General features: G+C 43.0%; 1 protein-coding gene across 1 annotated transcript in view; it reads left to right on the plus strand.

Moving 5' to 3' along the window:
• The first annotated feature begins 1,578 nt into the window (after nt 1–1,578).
• The window catches only part of SYN3 (synapsin III), a 258,300-nt gene continuing 249,952 nt past the window's right edge, over nt 1,579–9,926 (plus strand). The window contains exon 1 of the mRNA XM_018560102.1: nt 1,579–1,715. The gene's annotated coding sequence lies outside the window, so the exon portion shown is untranslated. The remainder of the gene's footprint in view (nt 1,716–9,926) is intronic.

Genomic DNA, 9,926 nt, shown 5'->3' on the forward strand with positions numbered 1-9,926 from the left:
TTGCTGTTTGGAGAGCTATATGTCTGGCATCGCCGACCTATTTTCTGTGCAGGAAATTATTCAATACAGCAATCCAATCTAAATGGATTTCTAATTTTCTAAACGCACTGACAATTTATATGTATAATAAATAAACCTGCAGAATGGTAATCCAGGGAGTATCCCATCGGCGGCTGGGATGACTTTTTTCCATTACAGTAAATTGGATCATGCAATATATTTTTTTGCCTTGCTCTAGATCAACTACAGGTGTTTACGTTTCTAAGGGTGTAAGGGTGTAAGGTTGTTTAAGTAGATGGGAACCCTAAATCAACGGCATTTAGTTCTATAAACAATTGCAATTAATTTTGAATAAAATATTTGTTTTAACTTTCTTTATCTTTTGTTGCATCTTATTTTGTAAACTGTGGTTGATTTAGGTATGAGCGATCGCAGACAGGCGTTTCATCATTACTTGAAAACAAAACATCGAACAATGCAACGATCGATCGATTTGATGTATCGATTGAAAATACGATCTTATAGAAACAACCCATTGAAAATGATCATTTATTCTACAAGTAATTTGTTCCACCAATCAGAAACAATGAATACAATTCTGCCACAGCCAATCAAAATTGATTGAATGGAAAGTATGTGGTTTAGGATGGTTCCCACCATATTTGTGTTCCAGCTCCTCCTGTTAAAGTCTCCATGATATAAAATAAATAAGAGGTCCATCAGGGATGGTGGGTGTCCCTCATAATAGGCACAGCAGTTGTACAGATCTCAGAAACTCAATGCAGGGATGGTGGGAGCCACTCTTATTGGGCACAGCAGGTGTACAGACCCGGGAACTCAGCACAGTGATGGATGGAACCCCTGAAATGGGCACAGCAGTTGTACAGACCCAGGAACTCAGCACAGTGATGGTGGGAACCCCTCAAATGGGCACAGCAGATGTACAGATCCAGGAACTCAATGCAGGGATGGTGGGAGCCCCTCATAATGGGTACAGCAGGTGTGCAGACCTGGGTACTCAGCTCAGGAATGGTGGGAGCCCTCATAATGGGCACAGCAGGTGTGTAGACCTAGGAAATCAGCACAGAGATGGTGGGAGCCGCTCATAATGGACACAGCAGGTGTGCAGACCCAGGAACTCAATGCAGGAATGGTGGGATCCCCTCATAATGGGCACAGCAGGTGTGTAGACCTGGGAACTCAGCAAAGGGATGGTGGGAATCGCTTATAATGGGCACAGCATTTGTACAGAACCAGGATTTCATGAACCCAATGTAGGGGTGGTGGGTGCCCCTCATAATGGCCACAACGATTGTTATTCAATCTTTACAGTCACTTTCAATGATCAATTGAAGGATCATATTGATACATGTGTGTACAGCTTCATGCTGAGCATCCTATGAAGTCTGCAGCGCTGGGCATTGTGATGGGCACAGGCACCACCAGGCAGAAGTCTCTTTTGTGCTCTGTTTATCTGATAGTTGATCCAGCCTGCCTACCAGTTGTTTCACTAAATTATGCATCTTGACCTGATGGTACAGGAGCATCAGGGAGGGAGGATCTACTGTTCAGGCAACGTCCAATCACAGGAGGGCTGAGCAGGGAGAGGCTGACACCGCAGCCTCCCTGTGATGTGATGCTGGGGATGAGGACACTGTGTGGCTGCGCAGAGAGAGACGGCTCTGTCTGATGTTACAGGAAGCATTAATAATAAGGTAAGCGGCTGTGTCACATACACACACACCGAATCCCAGGCACCACAGTGCAGGCAGAGGGGGCAACGTACCAGGGCCAGCAGCCCCCAGCAGGCTTGTCTGTGCATGCTTCATGTCACTTTACAGAGGACCAGGCTGGCAGGGATGTGTTTGGATGCTGGGGGAGCCTGCAGCATCGCCTCTGCACAGCACAGAGAGGCTACAGGGGAATCAGGTGGATTCAAAGCCTGGAGCAGGGATTCTAGACAAGGCATATACACCGTATACTGCAAGGCTTTGAAATGATCAATTCCAGGGACTCTCTGCTGCTGAGCCTGTAGGAGGAGGACACGGTGCTGTGCGCTCCTCATTCTAGCACGTATCTAGGATTACTTATTACAATGCAATAGGCTCAATTTACAAACCTTTAACACCAGGATCTTTATTTTAGCCATGTGACTGTCATTTTCAAATCTCATTGGACTGAAAATAACTCATGTTTGGAAGAAAGGACGCTTATCCAGGTGTGTTAGCTTTGGGAATAGAACCTTATCTATGCACTGTACTGGTCTTGGAGGAACCTGGGACCAACACTGGGACTCATTTGACAACTGTGCACTTTGTTAATGACTACTTTTTCAGATGTGTTAATCATAATGAAAGAGTCAGTACACCCAAAAGTGATATTTTCATTATAGATGGAGTCAGATGTGATGAGTCAGCCCCTGGCTCTTCTCTATGTCTAAAGGTGCCCATACACCTGCCGATTATCGTACGATAATCGCGGGTGATCCCGCGATCGTACGATAATCACCAGGTGTATGGAAGGCGTGCATCCGTTTCTACTGTACGGTCACACGTCTTTTGTCTTCCGAGCACGCTTGAAAATCTGCCGAAAATCATAAGATTTTTGGAGGGTTAGTGGCGTGCTCGGAAGACAAATGCCGAACGGGCCGGTGTGCACATGAGCGGAGGGCTCAGTGGGGAGGGCTGCGATGATCGCAAGTACGATCTGCCTGTCCAAGATGGGCAGATTGTACGAGATTTGAATTACCTTACAACCATCGCACAACTCAAGTCCTGCAATGGTTGTAAGGTGTATGGGCAGCTTTAGACACTCTAACATCGAGATCTTCCTGCAATAATGCTTGGCTCTGTTGATGCCCAACTGGGTGTTTTCGGTGTTGCCAACCCATTTGTGTTCCAGTTCATCCAATTATATTCCCCATGGCATTAAATAAAATATCAGCAGGCATAGTGGGAGCCCCTCATAATGGGCACAGCAGGTGTACAGACCTGGAATTTCAGCATAGGGAAGGTGGGAGCCCCTCATAATGGGCACAGCAGGTGTGCAGACCTGGAATTTCATCATAGGGAAGGTGGAGCCCCTCATAATGGGCGCGCCAAGTGTGCAAACCTGGAAACTCATCAAAGGGATGGTGGGAGCCCCTCATAATTGTCACAGCAGGTGTGCAGACCCGGGAACTCAGCACAGGGATGTTGGGAGCCCCCCATAATGGGCACAGCAGGTGTGCAGACCTGGAATTTCATCATAGGGAAGGTGGAGCCCCTCATAATGGGCGCGGCAAGTGTGCAAACCTGGAAACTCAGCAAAGGGATGGTGGGAGCCCCTCATAATTGTCACAGCAGGTGTGCAGACCCGGGAACTCAGCACAGGGATGTTGGGAGCCCCTCATAATGGGCACAACAGGTGTGCAGACCTGGAAATGCAGCACAGGGATGGTAGGAGCCCCTCATAATGCGCACACCAGATGGGCAGACCTGAAAATTCAGCATAGGGAAGGTGGGAGCTCCTTAAAATGACATCAGTTGTGCACAGATTCAGGAACTCAAAACAGGTATGGTGGGAGTCTCTCATAATGGACACAGCAGTTGTTCAGACCCGGAAACTCAGCACAGAGCTAGTGGGAGCTCCTCATAATGGGCACAGAAGGTATGTAGACCTGAGAACTCAGCACAGAGATCCCTCCAATAGAGTTCCCGATAGATAGAAGAAACGTTCAGGGGTTTTACTGTTCAGCAACTACCAAACACTGAGATACCAATTTTGGGTGGACTGAGCCTTTAACAAACATGATGTTACCGGCAAAAAAACAAAAACAAAGCACAAAGAGAAATATTTGTATGAGCAAAAGGCACTATCTGAAAGCAATTAGTAGACTCTTTTAATTGATTTAACTATTATAAAATGAAGATTGATTGGCTGCAGTGAGTTTTGGCATTTTGCCTTACATGAATGCTTGTGAAATATGAAGTTCAGTCTTCATAAACTCTACAGAGGTGATGTGGCATATCTCACAGTATACATGAGGGTTCCTCACGATCTCAATGTACACCCCATACAAAATCATGTCTGTTAGGCTTCTGTGCATTGAGGAGTGAGATGTTCAAAGCTTTTTTCTCATATTAGAAGCATGAGTCTGAGAGACTCACCCTTCAGATCAGGACCACTGAGTACATTCAGTCACAGGTCTTTATGTGATTGCATTTAAACAAAATATTCATGTACTCAATGTGTAGATATTGGTATTCATAAATCAGCTTTCCCGGGAAAAGCAAAGCTACTGCAAAGTCTTTGAATATGGAGAAGTGTCAAATCTGTGTGTTTACATCAAATCTGGGCTTCAAATCCCCTTCAAACAGTTGTGATGCAGATGGATTGCTAGAATGTATTTAGTGCATAGATTATGAGCTATAACATTTATATGACTGGCTGTCACACTTGTCATATGATACTGGGTTGGCATGCTGACATTCTATAGTGTAAGGCAGGGAGAGAGGATTGTCATCATTGCTAACTAGAGTTTTGGATATTTGCTATATAATGAAACAGTGTATATGTGCTTTGTACTGTACACACTACATTGTGAAGTATTGTGTGCCAACATTGTAAAGTATTGTGTGCCAGTATGTTACATAATGCAGACAGATGTACTGTATATGAGAGTATACAGTACACCAAAGAACATGAGAGGGTGAAAGTAGGATGGTACAGGATTGATGGTATGTGGTCAGTACAGTTATGTATTTGCATTATGCGATTAATTTAAAAAAATTTACTGGACTTGGAATTTGAGATTTGCACAGAATAAGGCACTGAGCAACAGGGCCTGAAATAGACTGGACTTAATGCAGTAGTATACTCCTATGTAAAGGGTGGGTTTTTGATCCATGTTATGCATGGCACACTTATCTTGCAAATGTACCCTACTCCAGCGTTGTTGGATCGATCTTTGATCCCTTGCTCTGTCCCCCGCCATTGCCATTGACAATTCCGGGTCCCCAGACACCCTCTTTAGCCATTGGGTGGCCACTGATGATGTAACTCCTGCAAATGTGTACAAGAGTTACATCCTCCCTAGGATCAGGCACAAGTATGGCATCTTAGAGATGCCCATGAATGGGCTGAGTATGTACTCTGCTGAGTGGATGCGGTATACAATGTACACAGAAAATATAAAATTGCTGGCGGAGAGAAGAACAAATATTTTGGCATGTCTCTGCTACCAAAAATATTTACCTCCCAACGATTTTTAATTCTTATTTTACATGCACTTTAATTTTTAAATTAGCAGGCAATGCGAGGTTTGGAAAAGGTTAGAAACAGTTTTTTATTTAAATATTGATTGTGTAGTTTTAATCTTTAAGAATATTATTTACTTGTTTTAATTATTTAATGCATGATTGGCCAGCAGCACGATAATACTGGAGGAGGCCGGGATAACAATATTTTGTGCATTGAGGGTCGTCAGTACTTTTGTGGTAGGCTCTAATGCATCCTATAAATCAGTGGTGGTCAACTTTCTAAGCTGTCATTGATGTTAAAGGGGGGTATTAAGAACTGGGGTACGTAAACTATTGATCAGGGTCATTTGGGTAGTTTCTGTTGTCATTATGATTGGAAAAGAGTAAACACAGTTGGTTGATAATAAATGGCTTCAGCCAAACACTACCCATGAGTGACAGAAAGGTTTTCGTGTTATTCATATATATAAAATGGCCAGGAAATCATAACTTCTGCCAGGGTATTGTTATGGGAAATCGCTTGGTTCAACGCACAAATCCATGCTGCGCTAGAGTGCGCCAAAGTATGTCAAACACAAAGAATTTCCCCCGTGCTTAAAAGCACAGTTGTATTACGCTCTTTTGTGCGAGGACTGGCAGTACCTCTTTTGAGTCATGTAGAGTTAGGACACAGGAGACAGGTGTGGCTTGCTTCAAGATCCATGCTAAGAGACCAATCACAGGCCTTTGTTTATTGTTTTATATCTGCCCGACAGGAAGTGATGTCAGACAGGAAGTGATGTCAGACAGGAAGTGGGGCAGACAGAAAGTGGGGCAGACAGGAAGTGGACAGGAAACCACCATCACTTCAACATAGCCAGCTAACAAAACACATGTATAAGGTAATCGAATACAATAGTCCAGTGTTTTTCAACCACTGTGCCGCGGCACACTAGTGTGCCGTGAGATATTTTCTGGTGTGCCGTCAAATAATCGTTATCTATTACCATCGGAGTGAGCAATGCCCAATAAAGTTACTATGATTCTCATGCGTGCTTATTTACGGGGACAATGTTATATTATCTACAGCGGTTGTTCAGGTGCACTAGAGACAACAAACGCACGTTCCTTTCATAAAGGCAGATATGTATCTTAAATAATACTATGTCCTCAAAGCAAGTTGTATACACACCAGCCAATAAATCCATACATTCGCCAAGAAGACACTGCTCCGCCGCGCATAAGATATCTACTCCAATGGTTTAACCCGAGTGCCTATTTAAACCTAGACACTGAGAGACATAATGACAAAATATTACAATACACTAAAAACACATCCTAATAAAATTTCCACAACAGTATGTAAACGTATGAGCACAACTGTAGATAGATGGATAGATAGATAGATAGATAGATAGATAGATAGATCACATTATTTGCCAAATGTATTTTGAATTCCATTCAGCATCTCTTGTAATTCGTGTATCCTTGCCGTATAGCACAGCCAGGAGAGTGACATTTCAAGCCTCAGTGCCTGAAATATGTTAGCATCAGAGTGTGCTGTGAATTGAATTGTGGACTAACCCACAGACAGATTTCAGGCAGTGGCACCCACCACCGTGTCTTACCATATATGTATTATTTTTCAGGGAATGTATAGCTGGAACATAATGTATTGTTTTATATTTGCCTCGAGCGTCGTATTAATTCAAGGTAAAGTCAGTGTTACCTGTAGGAGCAAACAAGTATTTCTCAATGTGTGTAACAGAACAAGATATCTTCTGTCCGCATGGCTGCCCCTGAATATTCTGCTATAGCAGCAGCAGTGAAAAGGGAATGTGATATCTCAGGAGATCGATCTGTTAGTTTAGTCTTGTTATGGTATTCGGAGTTCAGATCTATCTCTGTACTTCTCCTTCCATATTATTGTTTGCATCCAGCAAGACATTTCTGGTTTACCCTCATGTGTTTGGTTCAGTAACTGGATGGCATGTTTGGCCCACCATGACTGCAATGTGACTACATCTTCCATGATCTATAAATGATCTCTCAACTGAATGCACACAAACTCCATGCTGACCTTTCTTTAGTGCCGTTTGCTGTCCTGATTGCATGAATGTAGATAGATTTAGGAGTCCTGTTTATGGATCATTGTATGCATATAGCTATGGAAAGGCTTCAGCAAGAAGAACATTACATGCCATGTACTCTGTATGGTGATTCACCCCACCATGACTGCAATGTAACTACATCTTCCATGATCTGTGAATGATCTCTCAATTGAATGCACACAAACTCCGTGCTGACCTTTCTTTGGTGCGGTCTGCTTTCCTAATTGTATGAATAGTATGTAACTTATAGATTTCCATTTCCAATGTATGGATCATATCAGGTCTGCTTTCCCGATTACATGAATGTAGATACATTTCCATTTCCCATTTATGGATCATATCAGGTCTGCTTTCCTGATTACATGAATGTAGATAGATTTAGGAGTTCTGTTTATTATGGATCATATCAGGTCTGCTTTCCTGATTACATGAATGTAAATAGATTTAGGAGTTCTGTTTATTATGGATCATTGTATACAGATAGCTATGGCAAGGCTTCAGCAAGAATAACATACCATATCCTCTGTGTGGTGCATTCACCCAACCATGACTGCTATGTAACTGCATCTTCCATTTTCTGTGAGGGCTTGTTCACACCAAATCCGAACCAGGTCTGCATGAGTTTCTGCATATGCAGTGCAGTGCGTTTTGTTGCGTTTATGACGTGTTCCGGTACATTGTTTTGGGGGTTTTTCATCCGACAAAGGGCTTTCAGTGCGTCCGGGCATTTGCATGTGTTTTTGATACGTTTGCACGCGTTTTGGTGCGTTCCAGAGCAGAAAAATAGGGCATGCTGCAGTTTTTCCACATGCACTGGAACTGAACGCTGTGGTGTGAACTAGAGCCCAAAATACCATTGGAATACATTGGATGCATTGTTGATGCGTTCTGTAACTGCTCTGCTCTGCATCTGCTCTGCACTTGGTGTGAACAAGCCCTGAATGATCTCTCAGTTTAATGCACACAAACTTCATGCTGACCTTTCTTTGGTGCGGTCTGCTTTCCTGATTGTGTGATAGATTTTGATTTTCCATTTATGGATCATATCTGGTCTGCTTTCCTGATTGTATGAATATAGATACATTTCCATTTCCCATTTATGGAACAGTTCAGGTCTGCTTTCCTGATTGTGTAAATGTAGATCAATTTAGATTTCCTATTTATGGATCACATCTGGTCTGCTTTCCTGACTGTATGAATGTAGATACATTTCCATTTCCCATCTTGTTTTGATTTGTATTGCAACTGTAATATCCTCCTTATATTGTAAAGCTCTGTGCAAGCTGTTGGCTCCATATAAATCCTGTATAATAATAATATAATAATATTAACATTAATAGGGCTGGTAATGATTAAAATTTTCGTGTTCGATTAATCAACATTTTTATTAATCAATTAATTTTGATTAATTATAACGCACATACAGATCCAGCTACATTGACCTATACACATACAGCACAGCAATGAAGTAATAAAATGAACTAGGATCACACTAATCCAGCACGTTATTAATCTCACGTGCCCCACTCAACATAGCCGCTGCTTGATTGGGGCAACTCAGAATAATAACGTGCTGGATTAGTGTGATCCTAGTTCATTTTATTACTTCATTGCTGTGCTGTATGTGTATAGGCCAATGCCTTGGCTGGCGCACGTGCAGAAAGTTTCTTGGGCAAACTTACCGTCCCAAGTGGCTCCGTCGGCTAATGAACACTGCAATGTAGCTGCATCTTCCACACTCTGTGAATAATATGTCAATTATGTATGAAAAACATGCATGTTGACTTGTGTGAATGCAGATAGAGATGTTCCACAGCATTTAAGATATTAGTGATGTGCGGAGGGGTTGGTGCTCACCCAGTTTGACTGAGTTCACCCAAACCCGTGCAAATTTGTAACTAAACACCCCCTCTTCCTCCTGACTCAATCGGATGCGGCAGGGGCATTTCACGTCCCACAGTTACATGTCACAAAGGGATGGGGAATGCCCCTGCTGCATCTGAGTGGGCCGGGAAGGGGGGGTCACTCACAGTTTTGCGCGGGCTTGGATGAACACAGTGGAACTAGGTGACATCACTAGTAGCTATACATTTTGAAAATACAGACCTCGTCCTTTAATTCTGAAGTTTAAACATTTTTGGGGCATGCTGCACCAGTCTAATAATATACAATACCTCTAATGATGTGTATCCCATGTCCTGCTGGTTACTGCTTAGTGTAATAATCCTCCCCTCTGGAAAGGTGATGTGACGGCGCTGATCTTCCTGTTCTACAAGAAGGAGAGGCTGCGGCTGTGTCTGGGAAGGATTGTGCCATTCTCCATCCCCTCTTCCCTTCACAAAACTCATTTTATTGTTTCTAAATGCAAGGTGTTCTGTGAATGGAGGAGGGGCAGATTAACAACAGGATCGCCCTTGTCTATTCAGAAAATGTCTTGTATTGCTTTCCTACAATGGCCTACAGTGTTCTGTGAATGGAGGGGGGCAGATTAATGATGGGATCACCCTTAACCATTCACATAATGCCTTGCATTGCTTTCCTACAATGCAAGGTGTTCTGTAAATGGAGGGGGGGGGGGGGTTTAATGCAAGGATCA

This window comes from Nanorana parkeri, unplaced genomic scaffold, assembly GCF_000935625.1.
Source record: "Nanorana parkeri isolate BGI_ZX_2015 unplaced genomic scaffold, ASM93562v1 scaffold432, whole genome shotgun sequence".
In the NCBI taxonomy this organism is placed as follows: Eukaryota; Metazoa; Chordata; class Amphibia; order Anura; family Dicroglossidae; genus Nanorana; species Nanorana parkeri.